Source organism: Culex pipiens, chromosome 1 (assembly GCF_016801865.2).
Source record: "Culex pipiens pallens isolate TS chromosome 1, TS_CPP_V2, whole genome shotgun sequence".
NCBI classification, from domain to species: domain Eukaryota; kingdom Metazoa; phylum Arthropoda; class Insecta; order Diptera; family Culicidae; genus Culex; species Culex pipiens.
This window is the reverse complement of record NC_068937.1, coordinates 4407658-4421902: the sequence shown is the minus strand read 5'-3', so window position 1 is coordinate 4421902 and position 14245 is coordinate 4407658. Positions and strand designations below refer to the sequence as shown.

Below are 14245 nucleotides of genomic sequence, written 5' to 3'. Positions count from 1 at the left end.
TGTCAAAATTGTCAAAATTGTCAAAATTGTCAAAATTGTCAAAATTGTCAAAATTGTCAAAATTGTCAAAATTGTCAAAATTGTCAAAATTGTCAAAATTGTCAAAATTGTCAAAATTGTCAAAATTGTCAAAATTGTCAAAATTGTCAAAATTGTCAAAATTGTCAAAATTGTCAAAATTGTCAAAATTGTCAAAATTGTCAAAATTGTCAAAATTGTCAAAATTGTCAAAATTGTCAAAATTGACAAAATTGACAAAATTGACAAAATTGACAAAATTGACAAAATTGTCAAAATTGACAAAATTGACAAAATTGACAAAATTGACAAAATTGTCAAAATTGTCAAAATTGTCAAAATTGTCAAAATTGACAAAATTGTCAAAATTGTCAAAATTGTCAAAATTGTCAAAATTGTCAAAATTGTCAAAATTGTCAAAATTGTCAAAATTGTCAAAATTGTCAAAATTGTCAAAATTGTCAAAATTGTCAAAATTGTCAAAATTGTCAAAATTGTCAAAATTGTCAAAATTGTCAAAATTGTCAAAATTGTCAAAATTGTCAAAATTGTCAAAATTGTCAAAATTGTCAAAATTGTCAAAATTGTCAAAATTGTCAAAATTGTCAAAATTGTCAAAATTGTCAAAATTGTCAAAATTGTCAAAATTGACAAAATTGACAAAATTGACAAAATTGACAAAATTGACAAAATTGTCAAAATTGACAAAATTGACAAAATTGACAAAATTGTCAAAATTGTCAAAATTGTCAAAATTGTCAAAATTGTCAAAATTGACAAAATTGACAAAATTGTCAAAATTGTCAAAATTGTCAAAATTGTCAAAATTGTCAAAATTGTTAAAATTGTCAAAATTGTCAAAATTGTCAAAATTGTCAAAATTGTCAAAATTGTCAAAATTGTCAAAATTGTCAAAATTGTCAATATTGTCAAAATTGTCAAAATTATCAAAATTGTCAAAATTGACCAAATTGTAAAAATTGTCAAAATTGTCAAAATTGTCAAAATTGTCAAAATTGTCAAAATTGTCAAAATTGTCAAAATTGTCAAAATTGTCAAAATTGTCAAAATTGTCAAAATTGTCAAAATTGTCAAAATTGTCAAAATTGTCAAAATTGTCAAAATTGTCAAAATTGTCAAAATTGTCAAAATTGTCAAAATTGTCAATATTGTCAAAATTGTCAAAATTGACCAAATTGTCAAAATTGTCAAAATTGTCAAAATTGTCAAAATTGTCAAAATTGTCAAAATTGTCAAAATTGTCAAAATTGTCAAAATTGTCAAAATTGTCAAAATTGTCAAAATTGTCAAAATTGTCAAAATTGTCAAAATTGTCAAAATTGTCAAAATTGTCAAAATTGTCAAAATTGTCAAAATTGTCAAAATTGTCAAAATTGTCAAAATTGTCAAAATTGTCAAAATTGTCAAAATTGTCAAAATTGTCAAAATTGTCAAAATTGACAAAATTGACAAAATTGACAAAATTGACAAAATTGTCAAAATTGACAAAATTGACAAAATTGACAAAATTGACAAAATTGTCAAAATTGTCAAAATTGTCAAAATTGTCAAAATTGTCAAAATTGACAAAATTGTCAAAATTGTCAAAATTGTCAAAATTGTCAAAATTGTCAAAATTGTCAAAATTGTCAAAATTGTCAAAATTGTCAAAATTGTCAAAATTGTCAAAATTGTCAAAATTGTCAATATTGTCAAAATTGTCAAAATTGACCAAATTGTCAAAATTGTCAAAATTGTCAAAATTGTCAAAATTGTCAAAATTGTCAAAATTGTCAAAATTGTCAAAATTGTCAAAATTGTCAAAATTGTCAAAATTGTCAAAATTGTCAAAATTGTCAAAATTGTCAAAATTGTCAAAATTGTCAAAATTGTCAAAATTGTCAAAATTGTCAAAATTGTCAAAATTGTCAAAATTGTCAAAATTGTCAAAATTGTCAAAATTGTCAAAATTGTCAAAATTGTCAAAATTGTCAAAATTTTCAAAATTGTCAAAATTGTCAAAATTGTCAAAATTGTCAAAATTGTCAAAATTGTCAAAATTGTCAAAATTGTCAAAATTGTCAAAATTGTCAAAATTGTCAAAATTGTTAAAATTGTCAAAATTGTCAAAATTGTCAAAATTGTCAAAATTGTCAAAATTGTCAAAATTGTCAAAATTGTCAAAATTGTCAAAATTGACAAAATTGTCGAAATTGACAAAATTGTCAAAATTGTCAAAATTGACAAAATTGAAATTTTTGTAAATTTTGTAAATTTTGGTAATTTTGGTAATTTTGGTAATTTTGTAAATTTTGTGAACTTTTTAAAAATTGGAATTATTGTACATTTTGTATTTATTTTTTTAGGTAATCTTTAAAGAATCTTTTTTTTTTTTTGAGAAGCAATATTTTCTGCGCCTAACTGTGAAGCTTTTAATCCTCATTTTCTTCTGCATTTGCTTCATATCCATTTCTCCTTTTTAAGGATCGGTAATGGTTCCAGGTGTTTTGATAGCATCCTTTTTGCCAGGTAATTAGTAGCTTTTAAATTTTGATTAGCTTCACTCTTGTTGGCCAGATGTAATCGCGGAATCCACTTTTTAAGCCCCCTTTCTGACAAGTCATAAACATTGATGAGTTGCGATTTCTATGACTTCTTTTGATGTTTTTGGTTCAGTTGAAAATTAATTAGGAAGCCACCCTTTTTTTCTTTACCATTCCAAAATTTCATACAAATTGACAGTCTGGCAACACTGCTACGCTTTAAATAGACAGCTTAAAGCAACGTTTCCAGTACTTCCAGATTGTCCAGTACATTGTTGGATAGTTATTGAAAGACATTTTCATGTGAGTCATCTGGTTTGATTTGTTTGGTTTGGCAACAGTGCCAGGAAATTAAAAAAAAATGAGTTTTTTAAGGTCAAATATTGCAAATTTTGTTGGAAATTAATCCGAAAGCCACTTTACGTTAGATAAGTTTTAAATAAAAAAACATGTTCAGATAGTTATTAAAAATAGATGAATTGGCAACACTGTTAAAAAAAAATTAATAGACACTTCCATGAAATTTCAGGGAGTTTTTAATTTTAGATATCTTCCAGGTCGGAACGTTGCAAGTTTTGACTTCAAAAACATTTTTTTACTGAACAATTTGAGATGATTGTTAATCTGGCAACACTGCCACGAAATTTCAAGACTTTAGCGAAACTTTTTCTAGGCAGATTTTTTGTACATTTTTTAAAGGAAATCGCAAGACATTTTTAAACCATTAAATTTGACGATCTGGCAACGCTGTAATTTTGTTTGAACGACATTTTTAAGGTCGAAAATTTGTCAACAGACTCCTTCAAGTCGCTTTCCCAAAAAAACTTCAACGGCACTAATTTAATTTCGAAAAATCGCTCAACAACTCCCAAATTCGTCTCAAATATGTCAAACGATATGTTGACAAAGCCCAAGACAAAGTTAAAGGGGGAACGAACGCGTTCACAATTACATTAGGCTTCGCCTTCAAACATAACCCCAAAATTGGGCAGACTGATAGGTTTGTGTTTACCCAGCCGGGGAAAAAGCTGTAGCTTCTATTTTACCCTATTTGAAGGGATGGTAAAGGGGGTGGGGAGGTCGAGATGAATATTCTGTTTTCTAAATCAACAAATAATCACTGTAATGATGCTGTTGCTTCTCGTTTTGGGCGGTGGCAGGCAGCCATGTTCTCAGCTCACAGTTTATGTGTTCAAGATGATGACGATGATGATGATGTTGCCAAAATACACACCCAGAAAATTGTGCGTGGGGCTCGAGTTTCGGTCGAGGGGGTGGTGAAGGGAGGTTTTAACTCAACAAATGTGTGATAAGTGGCTGGAAAAAGGTTCACGGAGGGACTTGAAGCTCAATTTTCATGAGTTTTTCGATCTATGATTTAAGGTTACGTTAAATCTCTTTGGTCTACCTTTTGGCCAGGCCAGCGCCGGTATTGGTCAAAATCGCGATTTTTTTTTAAACGATTGCAAATCAATTTAAACCCACCTTGAACGTTTCCATCGAGACGAGCCTCGGAGCTGGAAAGAAAAACAAGCTCTGACAACATAATCTTTGTGGGGGGAGGGCAAAAGATTCTGTGAGCCACCCCTCTTCTATACCAACACAACAAAATATAAACACAAACACACTCAGCCTGCCTGCCTGCCAGTTGTTGCTCTTTTCGTTTGAGTTTTTCCCAAAAAAGAAAAGAAAAGCAAAAAACATGCGAAAAAACAACCAGACAAAGTAGAAAGAAAACAAACATGCCTGTAAGTGCGCCGTCCGTAAAAGACGTCACGATTTATGAGGGCGAAAACAAAAACTTCCCAATAATCACCCCCAAATGGTCAATTTCGGTCGCAGGGAAAAGGTCAATCGTAATTCCCGGCACTTTTTGGGTGATAAAACAAACATTAATTCCGCCGCACACCACACCACTTACCCCTCAACACTCCCAAAAAATTTCAGCCCTATTTGTTCATCTGTTGTCGTCGTCACGGTTTGGAGAGTGAACAAGAGTTCCCTTTCCCCCTCCCTCCAGCTACGGCAGCAACAGGCCCTGGAAAAGGCACCTCGGCCGAAAATTTGCTCCGACGACGACGATTCCCGGAATCGTGAGGCTCGTGAAATTTTCGTTAACCTGGGTGGGGCTTAACCCTCGATTGGATCGTCCTTTTTTTAATGAAAAAGATTCATAAAAAAAAATCACAAAAATATCTTCTTGATTATTTTAAAAAACATTCACGCTTAAAATTGACAGATAAAAAAGAAATAACATTTTTGAAGATGAGAAAATGATCATTTCTGGCAACACTGCCAGAGCAACTAAACATAGCAAATTTTCTGCATCTTTTACTTTAGGAGTTATTTAAAAAAGCAATTTAATTAGCAGCAATTTAAAGATATAATTAATGCTTGCCAAAGGTAATCGTTGCAGATTCGACCTTTTGAAAACGTACGCTACAATGTAAATTGCCAAAGTGGCATAATCGCCGAAAAACTTTTGACACTCGATATTGGAAAAAGTTACTTTTTCAGTTACATTAGCAATTTTTGCCAGTACTTATGTATGATCGTACGCAAAACTGAGTTTAGCAACAGCTGTCAGAATTGGGTGATTTTTAAGGTTAATTGAAAAATGAGTAAAATTTGCCCCAAATCATCAAGCTTCATGCTTGTGTCCATGCTAAGTTTGAATTTGACATTTTCTGAGTGAATTTGAATAATATTGACAAGGTTTTTTTTTCAATTTCGAAAGAAGAATGTGAAATGAGAAAATGACGTAAACGCCAAATTATTGTATATTATTCAATTTGATGATGAAACCGACAGCGTAATTTGGATAAGTTGTTAATAAACAATTGGCCTAAAGTGTTATCTATACAAACTTCACACTAAAAAAAATTGTGGTGTTTGTGATCAATGTTATTTTCAATATAAATTGATATTTTCACTAAAAAGACAGGTTAAGCTGTTTTTAATCCAATTTAGTGATTAAATATAGGGAACGTATTCATAGTTACGCCCTTTGAAAATGCTAGTTCCAAAATTTTCAAAATTTGTCCTTTGTTAACATTGTTAGTTGCTAAATATTGGCATCAGAAAATAGGAAATTAATTTGTTGGTTTCATTTTCTTTTATCCGCTGTACCTCAGATGTCCAATCTTCAATGTTTCTTGGACAAATTTATATGAAATCTTCTGAACTTTTCGAAAAAAAAAATTGTTTGAAATGGGCACTCAAACACACTATATTTAAAATCAAAACACTGTTTATTTTTAAATAAAAAAAATGCAGATTTTGGGAAATAGAGTTTTCTAAAAAATAATTTAAAAAACGTCGTGCCTATTTTTTCTGATAATCTAACAACTTTGCCCAAGACACCAAATCGGTTAGAAATTTCCTTTAAAAGATAGTCTAGTACAATAGTCAAGTGATTTAAGGATGCACATTTCTAACTCAAACTCTTCAAGACAATATTTTCAAAAAGACAAACATTTTTGCTAATTTTAAAAACTGATATTTTTTTTTGTATGGGTGCAATCCACAAATGACGTAGCATTTAAGGGGGAGGAGGAAGGAGGAAACCATACAAAAAGATTGGATTTGGTAAAAATGCTACAAAGGAGCAGGTGGGAGGTCTAAAATTTGTGAAAAAAATGCTACGTCATTTGGGGATGGCGCCATATCGGATAAATAATTTACAGAGCAAGATTTTTTTAAATAAACATTAAAATGAAACAATTTAACAATAAAACTTCATTTCTTCTGTTTCAAATAATTAAAAAAAATTGACAGGAACAAATTTTGTGAAAAATTCCTATGTCTGGCAACACTGCCATCAACACATTGTTTTCCATGCAATTTTTCGTAATTCCGGATAAATCGATTTTTTAAATATCTGTTTAAAGATAAAGTTTATGCCTAATGACAAAGTGGCGTAAGCGCCATTGTATTGGGTTTTTTCATTGACGTTGATTCTAAAATGACATTTGCCGTGTAAATTTTCAGCAGGGTTGTTTTTGCCGTATTTCATTCAAATTGCGTAAACACTAAGAAAATATCTTTAGCTGGGAAACAAATTTTATCAATATTGAAAATTTTATTTTTTTTAATTTTGTTTTTTTTGCAAAATTTACAATTTTGCAGCGAATCTTGATTTGGGTAAACATTGAATTAGAATTTTAGAAAAGCATTTTTTTTTTTATAAAAAATAGGATTTCGTCATATTTTTTTTTGAAAAAAAAAAATTGTAGCGAAGTACAGTTTCCTCAGTTATTTTTTAACAAAGCTACCGTACCAAATTCAAGCAAACTTTGTCTCGGCCATAATTTAGCATTTATTTAGCCTAATGATATTTTTAAACGAATCGATTCCAATCAACATATGCATTTTTAGATACGCTTAAGTTAAATATCAAAATGGCTTAAGCGCCATATTGTTGATTTTTTCACTGAAATTTCACTCCCTTGAAGTTTTGTATTTTTGAAAATAGGGTCGAAGTCCATCTTAATTAAAAAAATAAAAACTTTAAAATGGCGTAAACGCCAAAATAGTTTCTGCAGAACGTTATTACGGAAAAAAAGGAAACAATACTCTAACTTTTTAAGAGCAAACATAAATTCTAGTGTCACCCGAGGGTTAACCGGCCCCGTTTCGGGTCGTCCTTGTAATGGTCCTTGATCCGTTCGCTGCTTCAAGCCTCCAAAAACCAAAAAGAAAGTGAAAAAAAACGCTCAGCCCCACCCAGTGGACGGGGAGCACCCCGGAGTGATGTTGATTAAAATTTAAATGCTAATAATTACCTGTTGAGTGGGACAGGTGCCCGGTTTTGAACAACACAAAGTAAGGGCGAGTAATTGGTGTTTTTGTGGGGGAGGTACGATAATGGAAGAACGAGGGATTTGGAGTTATCTGGGAGTAATTACGGGTGAATTTACCAATCTTAGAATGTCTTTAAAAATTTAACATGGCATTAGGGCTGCTGAAAATTTCGATTTCCTGAAGACTTTCGAGTGTTTTACCAAATTTGCTCTCAAAGGACTCACAATATGGTTGCCAAAATCCAATATTTCCATATGACATGCTTCGAAAAATTCCTTCAAGAAAGCTCTTTTATTGTTTGTTACTGCTTCACCTGAAGAAAAAGGGAAGCCCCCCTCACTTTGATGATCCATTCCCATTTGGCCGGGGCACGTTTTTCGGCTATTGGTTCCTCCCGAGGCAATAACATCCAGAAACCAAAAACCAGCTCAGGAGAGAAAAAAGCCTTCCAAAATCTTCCCATAAGAGTGGGTGTTCGCGCATCACTAGAGGAGGATGAACTCGTACCCATGACAACTTGCTGGAGATACTTGTTTTATTCTTTTTTTTTTCTTTTTTATTTCAAACGAATTCATTGAACAGCACAAATTTGCGCTTCCTCCAGGGAACATGACGTCAATAGGAAGAACCGGGTAAACAAGCGCGACGCTTTTTGCCGCGAAACAATATCCTTTGGGAGCGAGAATTTTCAGGAATGATGAAAACAAGATAAATTTGAGTTTTACCTCCTTGAGTTCGAAATCGAAAAAAAAACCTGATTTAAAAAAAAAATACGCAAATTTGTGTTTAATCCGGAAAAAAAACAAGAAGAAATTATTTTCCTCGTCCTCAGACAACGAGCAAAGCTACCTGAAAAATGCTGGAAAGCTTACGGAAAGTGGCTTCCCAACCTTAAAACAAAACCGTGCGTTCCGGGAAGCGTATTATCACCCAAAAGTGGCTTCGGGAAAATCTGTGCGTTCTAAAGTGGGGAAGAGTAGCAATTATTTAAGGGTTTTTGTTTTGGTGCATTGCTAGGAATAGAATTTTCCAGGATGGCTTAAGCGTTTTTTAGAAAAATAATAATTTTGTCTGCTTTTTTAACATTATTGTTTTCTACAACAAATGTGTTGGTAACTATTTAAATTTTCGACCAGTTTTTAATTTATGGTTTTGCAAAAGAAACTCTTTAAAAAATAAATAATTTAAAAGATGACATTTGATTACCCATAAAAAATACCATTACCTGAGCAGACGGAAATAACTTGGGAATATTTTTTTTTGATATTTGAAAATACTAGGCCAATAACATTTTATGTTATTTATAACAAGATTTGTTATTCGTCGTTATGAATTTTTTGTTATTGGATTGTTATTGTAATAACAGACTAATAACATTTTCAGTTATTCTTCGAACAAATCTTTGTTATTATTTTTTGTTATTTTAACAACTAATCCGATCATTCCAATAACGGTTAAAGGTATTCTTCCATAACAAAAAATGTTATTTCAAAGTTGTTTCGGCTTTCAACCAATATCAGACCAATAACAAATTTTGTTATGATAACACAAACTGTTATTAAACACTTATGCAAAAATTGATTTTTCAAGAAGATTCCATAACACTTTCTGTTATTTTAACAGTTGGTATTTGTTATTGAAATGGCATGAATTTTGTTATTACCGTCCGCCCGGGTATATAAATGTAAAAAAAATCTGTATCTAAATAACAAAATTTCTGATCAATTCGATATCTTCGTCAAAGTTATAGGTAAGGACATTTTGGGAAAAGAACAAATTTTTAAAATCACAATTTCAGATATGTTTTAGAGGACAATTTTATTAGCCCAGCAGCAGTTTCATTTTTTTAAAAAGCTTGATTTTTGGAAAATTTTGAGACTTTGACCAAAACATTTGTTTTTTCAAAATGTAAATTTGGATTTAATTTGATAAAGAATACCGTTTTACAGCTAAACTCCCAAGTTCTGAAAAAAATCTCCCTTTTTCTCGAGCTTGCGAATTCAAGTGTTAAATGGATTGTGCCTTAGCCACGTGGCCTTCAAATATCATCAAAATTTTAAATTCAGGACTAACATTTAAAAAGGACATAAGTTTGAACTGAAAGACTACACAGAACCATACAATCCTAACAAATCTTAAAGCAAATTTGAAGAAAACGTACCAAAATTTCATGAATTACTTTTTGATAAAAATAAAAACTATGTTTAACATTTCAAGTCTACTTTTTCAAAGTTTTTGAATAATTATAGTAATTCTTTTGTCACAAATTTGCAAAAATAAAGGAATGAATTTATTTAAAAATAACAGCTTTTTCCGATCTGTGGTCCTAAAAAATAAAATTAAAAATATTCTTTTCAAAAGATTTTTTTTTATTTTTACTAAATAAACCTTTATTAATTTTTTTACGTGTATAATGTAATTTAATCAAATAAAGTTTTTTTTTTTAATTTTGATCACATTTGAAGTTTTAGGGAAAAAATATTTACATGCATTTATTGATATTGTTCAATGTTGTGACTGTAAGCATTTTGCGATACTCTTTGCTTCAGTTTTTTTTAAATTAGGTCCGAAATATATCTATTGATTATAAAATGTTCATTGAAAAAACTTGTAATATCGATTGTAAACTATTCCGAATACATTGCATAATGGTTGTTACAGTCCAGACTCGATTATCCGAAGCCTCGATTATCCGAAGTTCGATTATCCGAAGTTCGATTATCCGAAGGTTTGTATGCAACTACGGATAATCGAATCAGAATCACGAACAATTTTTTTTTTCTTTTTCTTGTTTTTAAATCAAATTCGAGTTCTGCAACCCCATTTTAGTCAAATTTGAATAGTTGATTGCCTACTAAATAATAAAATGCATTTTTTCAATATTTCTACACCGCCATATTGGCCGCCATCTTGGATTTATAAGTTTTAAATCACTTTAACGTAGTTTAGGGGTCATACATAGCTCGACAATAAAAAATTAGGCATCGAAAAAAAAAAATCGTGATTCGATTATCCGAAGTGAAATTTTTCCGAGGCCTATTATGACATTTTTAAGCCTTAAACAAATTTTGAATTATGGGATCACATTTCGGTTAAAATCGTAAAATTCAAAGAAAAAAATATTTTCATAAATTAATTAATATAATGCATTTTGTTATACTTCACGCCGACAAATTTTTAAAATAAGGCATGAAATATGTTTTTTTAATTCCCGCATTTTCTAATGCTAATATCTCATCAACTTGTGGTCTTATTTTCAATGTTGAAAAATGAAACAATTGGAAAATTTTAAAATCCCTCCGAAAAAAAAAATATTTTGAAAATTTAGGAGTTAAGACTAACATTTCAAATGGGCGTTATTCGACAACGGAGAAAAATGTTTTTGCCGATTTTTTAATGAATAGAAAGATTAGTGTAGGTTCCAAAATTTTCTAAATATTTTTTTTCGAATATATCACGAAATGTTTAATTTTTTAACATTGAAAATTTGACCATTAGTTGCTCAGATATTGGCATTAGAAAATGTGAAAATATTTGGATCAGACTTTGAAAACATCAATTTTCTCATTTCGTTTTTTTTTCACTGTACAGTACAGACTCGATTAGCCGGAGCCTCGATTGTCCGAAGTTTCGATTATCCGAAGTTCGATTATCTGAAGGTTTGTTCTGCGACCTCATGCTAGTAAAATTTGAACGGTTGATTGCCTATTAAATGATAAAATGCCATTTTTCAATGTTTCGTCATCGCCATATTGGCTGCCATCTTGGATTTAATTTTTTTTATCACTTTAGTTGGGGGGTCATATTCAAGCTCAACAATAAAAAATTAGACATCGAATTTTTTTTTTCGTGATTCGATTATCCGAAGTGAAATTTTCCCGAGGCCTTCGGATAATCGAGTCTAGACTGTGTTTCTGCAGCCAGAGGTCCAATCATCAAAGTATCTTAGGCAAATTCATTGGATATTTTGTGATTAAAAAAAATATTTTCCGTTTTTAAAGAAATCGAAAAACGGAAATTTTTCAGTTAAATTTAACTTTATTGTTATCTTAAAAAAGATGCATTTGATAAAAAAAAAGTCTGTTGTGTACTTTTTTTGACTAGAATTTCTATTTTTTCCAAAAAGCACATTTTTTCTAAAAAACATGACTCTGCTGCAAAATTCTTCATACTCCTGTATGGCAATTGCGGATTTTTGTCTGCTAAAACATGTTTAAAAATAAAAATGACAATACGGATTTTGAAAAATGAATAAATATAAAATAGGCAAACAAAATCCGCGTACCTATTTTGTCTGAATCGTACTCATCATCAACAATAAAAAAAAATCAAAAATTAATTTTTGATGAAAAAAATCATAAAAAATTGGAACACGGAAGAAAATATTTTGCCGGTTTTAAAATTTATTTAATTTTTTAAAATCCGTGTTTTTAAAAACACGATTTTGGAAAATTAAATAAAGTTAAAAACCGGCAAAATATTTTTTTCCGTGTTCCAATTTTCTATGATTTTTTTCATCAAAACCTACAACTTTGCCGAAGACACTAAATCGATCAGAAAAGTTTTTACAAAAAAATAAAATTGCGGGAAAAAAACAAAATTACTCGAAAATTTATTAAAACTAAACGTGTTTCAAAATTAATTCAATAAAAAAAATGGTTTAATCGCAGGGGAAAGCATTCCTAAAGTGTGTGCACTTAAAATTACTGTGAAATTAGAAAGTTTCCTGTATTTTTTTTTTTGCTGTCCCTATTCATACTGTAGTCCTATATGGTATATGTCTTACAGAGCCAAACAAATTTCTTTCCCAAAATTTGACATTGAAACTGAGTACCAAATTTCGTGAAAACTCGTCAACTCGAGTTATTTTGGATTTGGCAGTATAACTTGTGACTGGCAAAAATTTTTAAATGCAATAAAAAGCTATGAAAAAGTAAGAAAAAAAAACATAAAACTAGAGAAGTTCACTTTTTCTTAGAAACAAATGAGCACACACACACGCCTTCTGAAAATGAAAAAAAAAATCGTGAAAAAGTGGGAGGTTAGTTCTTTATACAAAATATCGAAAAAATCCATTTAAATTTCAAATACACTCAGATTTATAACTAAGAATAAACAATTTATGGGAAAATTAAATTTACGCAAATTTTGAGTAGTTTAATATTTGTGTAAGAAATAATCATAACAGTCCTTGAGATTGCATTCAGTCTCGATGTTGACACTACTATGTAGGCAGAAAAATATTTGCTCTTTTCTACACTACCTAAAATTGGGTAGAGGTGTTTGCAAAGCAAATGTTTACCTATTAGAAAGGTTCGACTCTATACGGCCATCGTTTTTCATTTGATTCAAATACTTTCAAATTTCTAGATCAAGTTAAAGTGAAACACTTTGTTTTGATTTAACAATAAGTCATATTTTGCTTTTGAAAAATCGATTTTAAAACATTTTTTCTTTCTTTCCGGGACGTAATAACACCGGAGAATTCCCCAACCAAATTCCATTTCATCCATTCCAATTCTGACTGGCAAGCGCCCCCTTCAAACCACCCCATCAAAATGTTTGACAACCCCCTTAACAAAAAATAAAAAAAATAAAAACAACAGATCAGAGAGAGGTGGTTGGGGGCCGACCGGTAACTCACCGGGAAAAACACACGACGATTCTTAACTACGAGAGAGAGAATGAGAGACTCGTTTTCTCTCTTTCTCTCTGAGAACTGTAGAACACGGTTGGTTCCCGTTTGAGTGTAGCATCCAAGCAGGCTCCACCTGGACTGGACGACCACCAGTCCACTTCGGGAGCTCGCCACGTTCGGACGGTTTTTGCGCTGCGATTTGACAAAAGTGGGGGTTTCAATATAGTGTGATTGTTTATTGTTGGAGGAAATAGGTGCAAATTTTTATCGAAAGTTGATGCCAAGTTTGGTTAAGAGAGTGTCAAAAGCGGTTTAAAATTCAACAAGCTGATCAAAGTTACCTGAAAAGTTTTTTGAGTTCGGAAAAAAAAAGTTTCAAAGCAAAAAGAAGACCCCGCCTGATAAGATTGTGTTTGTGTTTGTGGTCGACGCCGACTTATCAACTGACAGCTGTCAGCGCGCACCGCAAAGTCGACGACGCGCAAAATTTCTAGCGATTGAGGAGTGTCACGGCAGTGATAAATTTGTCAAAACAAAACAAAAGAGAGCGGCGACTGCCGCTGGTGGTGCATTCGTTTGGTAATCTTAACGCAAAAAAAAGGGAGGAAGGAAAATTTTGCGTCTGCCGTCGGTTGAAAAAAAGTGAGCAAAAAGAAGAAAATTACCAAGAATTAAAAGCAAAAAGTCGAGTTGTTCATCGTCGCCGTCGGCAGTGTGTGTTAGCCGTCAGTGAGAGTGAATAAGACGCGAGTGTCGACTCGCGAGCGATTAAATTTACATAATTGACCACGCTCAACGTCGTCGTCGATTAGTTTTGTTTGGTGGCGAGGCAAGAGGAGACAACACACAGGACGACATTTGCTAAATACACACACACACACAGGAAACAAGACGACTGGTTTAAGCCGGGAAAGAGAGAGTGGAAGAGATAGAGAGGTGTGAAGGGGAGAATAAAGTTTGCTGGAAAAATATTCAACTCGTGCAAGTAAGTTTGCCGGGATTATAGGGTAAAAGGGGGAGTTTTGGGACTTGTTTTCTAAGCCGAAAATGTTATTTTGAATTTTTGATTATCACTTTTGTCTTTATGAAATTGAAATATAATAAAATTTTGCCTCTGAAATCAAAGAAAAAGAGTTCATTTATCGCAAAGAAAATTGGAAACAGAAGTGTCAAAAATTTCCCGCAATGGAATACCACCTTAAGAAATTCTTCTGGGGGAGATCAAAATCGAAGTTGGGTTTCA

At 31.5% G+C, this 14245-nt stretch overlaps 3 protein-coding genes across 9 annotated transcripts in view; all 3 read left to right on the top strand.

The window, feature by feature from the left end:
* Positions 1 to 13507, top strand: part of LOC120432274 (uncharacterized) — an 85159-nt gene extending 71652 nt beyond the window's left edge. Inside the window, exon 3 of the mRNA XM_052708981.1 lies at positions 13496 to 13507. The gene's annotated coding sequence lies outside the window, so the exon portion shown is untranslated. The remainder of the gene's footprint in view (positions 1 to 13495) is intronic.
* LOC128093133 (uncharacterized) overlaps positions 1 to 14245 on the top strand; it is a 356259-nt gene that overhangs the window by 197317 nt on the left and 144697 nt on the right. The gene's annotated exons all lie outside the window — the stretch shown is intronic.
* The window catches only part of LOC120432275 (signal transducer and transcription activator), a 145418-nt gene that overhangs the window by 47287 nt on the left and 83886 nt on the right, over positions 1 to 14245 (top strand). Inside the window, exon 1 of one of the 7 annotated variants that reach the window (XM_039597458.2) lies at positions 13163 to 13987. The exons of the other annotated variants lie outside the window; for them this stretch is intronic. The gene's annotated coding sequence lies outside the window, so the exon portion shown is untranslated. Of the gene's footprint in view, positions 1 to 13162; positions 13988 to 14245 lie in introns of those variants that run through there. 7 annotated transcript variants of the gene reach the window in all.